At 42.5% G+C, this 9,390-nt stretch overlaps 1 pseudogene; it reads right to left on the reverse strand.

Moving 5' to 3' along the window:
• Positions 1-324: 324 nt before the first annotated feature.
• LOC117885870 lies at positions 325-1,293 on the reverse strand (annotated as a pseudogene).
• Between the last annotated feature and the right edge of the window lie 8,097 nt (positions 1,294-9,390).

Raw genomic sequence — 9,390 nt, forward strand, 5'->3', positions numbered from 1 at the left:
AGCAAATACACTGTAGGAGTAATGAATTCCCTTGGTAATTCCCTTGGTAATAATTAATTTTCCTCGCTGATCTGAGGTTTTTTCAATGATCTTTAAAACTGGTCAAAAGGTTCTGACTATCAAAATTTGACTAAAGTTTATTTATTTATTAATTTCATTAAAAAAAGTTTCTCTTCCCATGTTGCCACCATGTTTAGAAGATGTCAAAGTTTTGCACATGGTAAAATTCTAATTGAAATTGTGAGGGTCATTGCGAGAAATTAAACAAAACGTTTATGAATTTCCCTTATTCCCCCCATTTTGATTGACTCTACTTTTCATTCTCTAATTTCTCTGGTTGTGTGAAGACATGCTCTTCTCTACTGTTTTTCTAAAGGCTCCCTTCACCTCTTTGTTCCTCAGAGTGTATATTATGGGGTTCAAGACTGGGGCCACAATTGTGTTCATGAGGGAAATGATTAGATCACTATCTGGGGTGGAGCTAGATTTTGGCCTGAGGTAGGTGATAAGAGCTGTTCCATAGAACAAAGTCACCACCATGAGGTGGGAGGAGCAGGTGGAGAAGGCTTTACGCCTTCCCTCCGCTGACTGGAATTTAAGGATGGAGGAAATAATGCAGATGTAGGACAGGATTATCAACAAAAAAGGGCTCATGATGAACAGCACCGACACAGTGAAAACCATAATCTCATTTTTGGATGTGTCCGTGCATGCCATCTTCACCACTGGTGGGATGTCGCAGAAGAAGTGGTGGATGCGGTTGGAACCACAAAAGGGCAAGCGGAAGATCCACGTGGTCTGAGCTACTTCCACTGAGATGCCGATGGTCCATGAAGCAGCTGCGAGCTGTGCGCACACCCGGCCACTCATGATGGTTCTGTAGTGCAAGGGGTTGCATATGGCTATGTAGCGATCGTACGCCATGGCTGCTAGGAGGCAGCATTCTGTGAGGCCCAGGATAGTGAAGACGTACATCTGGGCAGCGCAGCCCACAATGGTGATGGTCTTTTCCTCCACCAGGAGGTGAACCAGCAGCTGAGGGACCACACTACTGGTTTAGCAGATTTCCAAGAATGACAGGTTCAGCAGGAAGAAATACATGGGGGTGTGGAGAGAAGGGTTTAACTTTATAAGGAAGATAACAAGCAGGTTCCCTATCAGGGTGACCAGGTAGATGACCAGAAGCAACAGAAACAGAACGATTTGCAGCTCGTTAAGGTACGAAAACCCCACCAGGATGAACACATCAGAGATGGTCTGGTTCTCTCCAGGGTCACTCACAGAATAGGTCATCTGTAGGGGCAACATAGAAAGAGAGTGAATCTGAGGAATACCAAACATGTGGATGTGAATCAAACAATTCATACTAGTTTCCTTTCGGTTGTGACACTTGAGAATAAAACCTGCTGCGATTCTGTATATAAATATATAACTGGGCCCAATCATCATCAGGCGTAAACTGGTGGAGCCACATTGATGTCATTCAAGCGATGCCAATATAAATCAGCTGGAGAGCCGACCAGTTTGACACCAGTGGAACTACAGCTGATTTACAACAGACGGGGGTCTGATGAATTGACTCTAAATGAGCTACATCAGTTTATACCAGCAATGGAGGTATACCAGTTTCCAGAATCAGGGGTTCTATTCTTCCTCCTCTCCTTTTCAAACTCATCCTTCCTCTTCCTCTTCCTCTTCCTCAATCCTTCCTCTTCAAACACTTTTTTTTCTGTCTACATGAAAATTCAACAAGGGATCAATGTTTTTTTTTCTTTCCCCTCTGAGAGTGTTATGCTACAGCCACATTTATCAAACACGATTTCTCAAATGAGGGCAAATTCTGATCTCATTCAGCTCTTAATCACAAGAATTGTTATATGAATGCAAGTATTCCCACTGCAGTTACAACTCACAAAAGTGAGGATTACTCACATGAATAAACTTAAGCAGCTGAGCCCAATATGTTTGAAGCCCTTTGAAGAATGAGAAGCTCGATAAATGTTGAAAACAATGGGAGATGTTGGCGTTTTGTATACTATTAAATGTTATTCTTCCCTAAATATTAGAGAACAATTGAAATCATTCCTGCCTTTATCATCGCAGCATCCCAAAGGCATTGGTATCTCTCAGTATACAAAAGAAGACCTAGGGCTGGTGTAAATCTTCCCAGCTCAATGGGTATAAAAAGAGCTATACTGATTTATACCAGTGGAGGATCATTGTCCAATCACTTTGCTATAAAGAACTTTACAAGAAGGAACATCCTACAATGTAAGAAGGGACGTTTTCCGTAGATGTTTTACTTCAAGGTTACTTGTTGGCAAGGAACTTCCTAATAACAGGCATGACAATGAAATAATAGAGTTGGAATTAAAATGAGTAACAACAAATACTGTATTTTGCATACCCTTTGCACCTTCAATATGTAGCTCTCAAAGCAACACATCAAATAACAGTGAGCTATTAAGGGGGAAACTGGAATGATAGGGTGAATAGACTGGATTAACACAGCTAGTCAGCATTCTGAGAAATAGAACTGAGGTGTCCTGATACCTGAAACTGCGCCATAACTACAGGACCATTCTCCTGGTAATTCGAGAGAGAGAGAGAGAGAGATTCAAAGGAAATTAAATTAAACAACAAAAGCAAACTTTGATGGCACACTATGCAAAGTGCACTACCTAGAACAATTTAAAACAAAAGGGAGTGATGTTCTCTAAATACTGAGATCTGGGGGAAAGGTTGAAATTCTTCTGCCTCTCTTAAGATCTAATTTGGGGAACCTCTATTGATGTTTGTGAGTACTTTCCTCAGCACAACCATTGCAGTACATGCAGAGCTGGCTGGAAAATGGAATTTCCATCTCATGGGAAATTCCAATATTCCAATATTTGTTTTCACCCTGAATTGATATGAAAAGTTGAAATAGTGAAAACCTTAATTTTGATTCAGAAGAGTCCACATGAAATCGAATGGAAAATTGAAAACTGCCATCAACATCAATGTTTTCTCATGGAAAACATCAATATTGATTAAACCATTTTTTTCAGAAGGGATTTGGATTTATTTCTTTATTTGTTGGCTGACATTTGGAGCGGCTCTAAATAAATGTAGAAATTTACTCACCATTAGGAATAAGGTCTGTATAGATGCTTGTCTGTGGTAGTTGAGTGATATTTTCTGAACTCTTCAAGGCATCTGGACACTCCATTAATATACAGGAAAACATGAAAACAATTAAAGAAGCGTACATTATGAGGAGGAAGGTTTGAGAAAAATTCAGCTAAAAGAGACTCTTGGGCAGCAGATCATGTGCAGATCATGTGCCGTGGTTGGTTGCTGGGAGCGGATTCTCTTATTAGAATAGATCAGACTGAGTCCTCCCAGCCGACTGTATTCAGATCCAAATACAAGAACCACTTCAAGAAACAACAAACTAGGACAGATTACAAAGGATGAATATAGGCAAACAACTCAGGAAAGCAGGGGCAAGGCAAAGGCACAAAATGAGCTCAAACTAGCTTCGGGAATAAAGGGAAACAAGAAGACTTTTTATCAATAAATTAGAAGCAAGAGGAAGACCAAAGACAGGGTAGGCCCATTGCTCAGTGAAGAGGGAGAAACAGTAACAGGAAACTTGGAAATGGCAGAGATGCTTAATGACTCCTTTCGGTCTTCACCGAGAAGTCTGAAGGAATGCCTAACATAGTGAATGTTAATGGGAAAGGGGTAGATTTAGAAGATAAAATAAAAAAAGAACAAGTTAAAAATCACTTAGAAAAGTTAGATGCCTGCAAGTCACCAGGGCCTGATGAAATGCATCCTAGAATACTCAAGGAGCTAATAAAGGAGGTATCTGAGCCTCTAGCTATTATCTTTGGAAAATCATGGGAGATGGGAGAGATTCCAGAAGACTGGAAAAGGGCAAATATAGTGCCCATCTATAAAAAGGGAAATAAAAACAACCCAGGAAACTACAGACCAGTTAGTTTAACTTCTTTGCCAGGGAAGATAATGGAGCAAGTAATTAAGGAAATCATCCGCAAACACTTGGAAGGTGGTAAGGTGATAGGGAATAGTCAGCATGGATTTGTAAAGAACAAATTGTGTCAAACCAATCTGATAGCTTTCTTTGATAGGATAACGAGCCTTGTGGATAAGAGAGAAGCTGTGGATGTGGTATACCTAGACCTTAATAAGGCATCTGATATGGTCTCGCATGATATTCTTATTGATAAACTAGGCAAATACAATTTAGATGGGGCTACTATAAGGTGGGTGCATAACTGGCTGGAAAACCGTACTCAGAGAGTTGTTATTAATGGTTCCCAATCCTGCTGGAAAGGCATAACAAGCGGGGTTCCTCAGGGGTCTGTTTTGGGATCGGCTCTGTTGAATATCTTCATTAACGACTTAGATATTGGCATAGAAAGTACGGTTATTAAGTTTGCAGATGATACCAAACTGGGAGGGATTGCAACTGCTTTGGAGGACAGGGTCATAATTCAAAATGATCTGGACAAATTGGAGAAATGGTCTGAGGTAAACAGGATGAAATTTAACAAAGACAAATGCAAAGTGCTCCACTTAGGAAGGGAACAATCAGTTTCACACATACAGAATGGGAACAGACTGTCTAGGAAGGAGTACGGCAGAAAGGGATCTAGGGGTTATAGTTGGCCACAAGCTAAATAGGAGTCAACAGTTTGATGTTGTTGCAAAAAAAGCAAACATGATTCTGGGATGTATTAACAGATGTGTTGTGAGCAAGACACGAGAAGTCATTCTTCCACTCTACTCTGCGCTGGTTAGGCTTCAACTGGAGTATTGTGTCCAGTTCTGGGCACCGCATTTCAATAAAGATGTGGAGAAATTGGAGAGGGTCCAGAGAAGAGCAACAAGAATGATTAAAGGCCTAGAGAACATGACCTATGAAGGAAGGCTGAAAGAATTGGGTTTGTTTAGTTTGGAAAAGAGAAGACTGAGAGGGGACATGCTGGCAGTTTTCAGGTATCTAAAAGGGTGTCATAAGGAGGAGGGAGAAAACTTGTTCACCTTAGCCTCTAAGGATAGAACAAGAAGCAATGGGCTTAAACTGCAGCAAGGGAGGTTTAGGTTGGACATTAGGAAAAAGTTCCTAACTGTCAGGGTGGTTAAACACTGGAATAAACTGCCTAGGGAGGTTGTGGAATCTCCATCTCTGGAGATATTTAAGAATAGGTTAGATAAATGTCTATCAGGGATTTTCTAGACAGTATTTGGTCCTGCCATGAGGGCAGGGGACTGGACTCGATGACCTCTCGAGGTCCCTTCCAGTCCTAGAATCTATGAAACTATGAATTTTCACTCAGACTCAGTGGATGATGATGACAGTTGAAAAACAGAGGGGAGTAAGGACGAGACGAGGGAGAATCAAGAAACACCAACAATAACAACAAAAATAATAAATATAATTATGGCATGATAATGAGCATGTTTGGTGCTTATTTATAACTTTGGTGGGCCCTATGGAATTATGGGACCAGAATTTCACCTAGTGTAAATTAGCACTGAAGTCACGCTCACGATCTGACCCATGATTATCAAACTAGTTGAATTCAAAATGATAGATTCAGAGACAAATAGATCAATTGATATACTAACAGGTAGACTGCCAGATGGAATTGACTAGATTAGATAGATAGATAGATAGATAGATAGATAGATAGATAGATAGATAGATAGATAGATAGATAATGAACACAGACACAACCCATGTGCTCAAACACACACTACGATTCTCTGCCCATGTATGGAAAATTCAAATGAAGAAACCAATGACCTGATCTTGCTCCCATTGCAGACTGGGGCACAACACCCATGGACTTCAGTGGGAGAATGGTTGGGGCCTGAAGTCATTTATTTATAACCTACCTTGTTTAAGAAGAGTAGTTCCCTCAACTGGCTGCAGGCACTATATGTGTTGAAGGAAACAGAGGTGTTTTTATTTCATTCACTGGCTTCTGGGACCTACTCCCTGAAGGAAATTTCTTATAATATTCCTCAAAGGAAGAAAAATACTGCCTTAACTTGCAACAAAACAAAATTCAATAGGGTAATCATTTCATAGAAAGTTGTATCATCATCATCATCATCATGTGTTTTCTAGATTAAAATAATAATGAGATTCACTAAGTGTGGTAAATTGTGTGACATTATTTTGTCTGGAAAAAGGAATGATTTGTCCAAGGCAACACAACACAAAGAGTCAGGGACAGAGTCAGTAACAACACCCAAGGCTCATGACTCCAGTTCCCTGATGTTCAGACTGTGTGCCTCACTCCTGTCTCAGACCCATGATTAGAACCCAGGAGATCTAATTCCCAATCCCCACTACTCTAAACATTACACCCCACACCCCTCCCAGAGTTGGCAACAGAACCCAGGAGTCCTCACTCTCAGACTCTATTGCTCTTACCAAAGGGTCCAATTCCCTCCTTGAGGACCAGATACAAAGTCCATAGAAGTCAGTGGGACTATTTCCATTGACACCAGTAAGTTTGCAGCAGGACCAGAATCAGGACGAGCTCCCAGTGACATTAGAATAAACCGTATGTGGAAGTTTAGAGGTGCCTGGGGGTAGTGTGCTTCAGGGAATGGTGTGATGGGCTCAGCTGGGAGCACTCTCATTTCTTAGATAGTTCTGACCCCATTACTCCAGCATAGCCATTGGGGGCTATAGGCTGCGCTACTGCGAGTGGGGTGGGGTGCTCAATTTGGGGCAATCTTCCCCCTTAGTCAGTGTTGCTAGCAATACCCCAGTGTAGCACTAGGGGGCGCTAAAATACAGGGATGGGCCTGGAGAGCTCTGTGGGATGTTATTGATTGAGCCCAATGTCGCAGCTCAGCGGTAGGGGGCACTGTACTGCTGGAAACAGGGTGGAGGACTTATTAGGGGATGTTCTCCTCTGTGGGTCAGTACTTACCCCAGTGCTCCAGCACAGCTCCAAGGGATGACATGCTGCAAGGAGCTGGGTGGGGTCTCACTTGGGGGGCACTCTTGTCTCTTGGTCCATACTGACCCCCTATGCCTCAGCAGGGCATCACTTGGCCCTGGGCCGCAAGGAGCAGGATGAGGGGCTCGGCTGTGGACCTGCTCCCATCAGAATCACTGCTTACCACAGTGCTCCAGAATTGTACTCGGCCCTGAGCTGCAGCGGCTGGGTAGGGTGCCTTAATAGATGGCACTCTCCCTTTGGTGTTTGTGCTGGTCTGCAGCGACCCCTCACTGTGGAAGGGGGCATTGGTTTTGGATGAGCTCTAAATGAAGGATCCTTCTGTACCACTCATGGTCATGAACGACTCCGTGGGGTTGTTCACAAGAGGGAGGGGCAACTGTGGTGCTTGCACACACACTCTGAGAATTGCTCATACCCTCCAGCAGGGGGTAAGTCTCTCTCTCACACACACACACTCTGAGCAGGTCTCCTTCCCTTTTTGTTACCTATTTGCTGTTTGCAACACTTGTGATTATGACAAAACAGTAAACTTACGTTCATTGTTAGTTTACTTACTTATGCTAACTCATTGAGCAACTCCTTCTGTTCAGGCTATAAGGTCTTCTACTTACGCTAATTGCTTGAGCTATTTTTGTATATAGTGTTGTTATAGCCATCTGGGTCCCAGGATACTAGAGACAAAGCTCATGAGGTAATATCTTTTGCTGGACCAACTTCTGTCTTTCTCACCAACAATAAAAGATATTACCTCATCTACCTTGTCTTTCTAAGTAATTTTTTATGTCTAGATCTTTAGGTCTCTTGTGTTTCTGTTATCAGTTCTCACCCCTTTATCCTTTACTGACTATATAACTATCATTATTGAATGGCTATATAGTCATTGCATGAGCTTCCAGTCTCTCTCTCTTTCACACACACACACACACACACACACACACACACACACACACACACACAATTTCTATATTACATAAGGTGTTCTTTCCTTCCTGTTTTAATCATCTGTTTATCAGTGTTGCATGACATTACACATTCTGCATCCCAGAGGTGCCCCCATTTCAGTGCTCAGTTACAGGGACCACCAGGTACATTTCTCTTTTATGTTCACTTTGACGCCCGGCTAAAGTGCTCTGTGGGCCTGTGTGATGACACCCAAGACAACATGAGACAGAGGTGGTCAGACAAGATAATCTAGAGGTCACTTTTGTCCTTAAATGCTGTGACTCTCTGATAATATGAAATACATCAGTGATATGTGACCGAAAGTGTTTGGGATGAAACAAGCACAGATATGATGGAAGTTTATCTTAAAAATAAACAAATGGAATCTCTAGCTGCCAAAAAGCCCCAGAAGAGTAGAAGCGATTATCTGCTGTTTTTTCAAAGACACAAACTACAGCGTCAACTCCGTAGGGAAATGTTATTAGGCAACAGCTACAGGCCGTTGCATCATCCTTGTTGCTCTACGTAAAATGTCCATTCAGGGGCCTAGGGGGAAAAGGTTCTGCTCCCGAAGGGGAATTATTTGTGTCCTTATTCTCCAGACACTTATCAAACCTGTGGGGCTAATTTACAGCAACATCTGACTCCTACATCTCCTACTGAAGTCAATGAGACCTCAGCCCCTTTGCAAATCAAGCCAACTCTGAACTGTGATGAATGGAAAATGATCAAGGACCATTCCAGGTCCAGGACTGTCTCCTGCCCTGGCCACACTCACAAGTACAAGGGGAACAGCTCAGCAAAACACAGAAGGAAATGTTGCAGAAGCAAATAGTTCCACTGTTGGAGTAATGAATTTCCTTGCTATTAATTAATCTTCCTTGCTGCTCTGAGGCTGGGGATTGGCTCTGACAACAGGGGAATACACTGCTCTGTGAGAACAAGAGAGTGTAAAGCTGCTGGAGCTGAAAAAGGAAAGTCTTTGACATCATTATGGACCATCGCTTGATCCTTTCCCAACCCTCACCCTCTGCTGCCCCTGGTACCCACTATACAGTATAGCCATCCCTTTTCTGCCATGTCGCTCTGCTGCCCCTAGTGCCCCTTTTACAGTATAGTCACCCCCCTTCATCCCTCACCCTCTGCTCTGCTGCCCCTATTGGCCATGATACAGTATAGCTGCCACTATGTGGACTGAGTATTTTATTTTGTAAGCAATAAAGAGCATTTGTGGATTATATAGCAAAACTGTGTCCAGTATCTGTCTGCTCCCCTATCCCGTAGGGTGACTCCTGTTGCAGGTCTAACACCCCCACCATCTGCTGCCCCTAGTGCCCATTATACAGTATAGCCCCCACTTTAATTTTTTTACCTCTGCAAGTGGTCCTTGTTAACTAAGTCACTCCTTTCTCACTGCTGTGATACAGTATAACAGCTAATTTCCTTTCAT

The sequence above is a fragment of the Trachemys scripta genome, chromosome 12, assembly GCF_013100865.1.
Source record: "Trachemys scripta elegans isolate TJP31775 chromosome 12, CAS_Tse_1.0, whole genome shotgun sequence".
Classification (NCBI taxonomy): Eukaryota; Metazoa; Chordata; order Testudines; family Emydidae; genus Trachemys; species Trachemys scripta.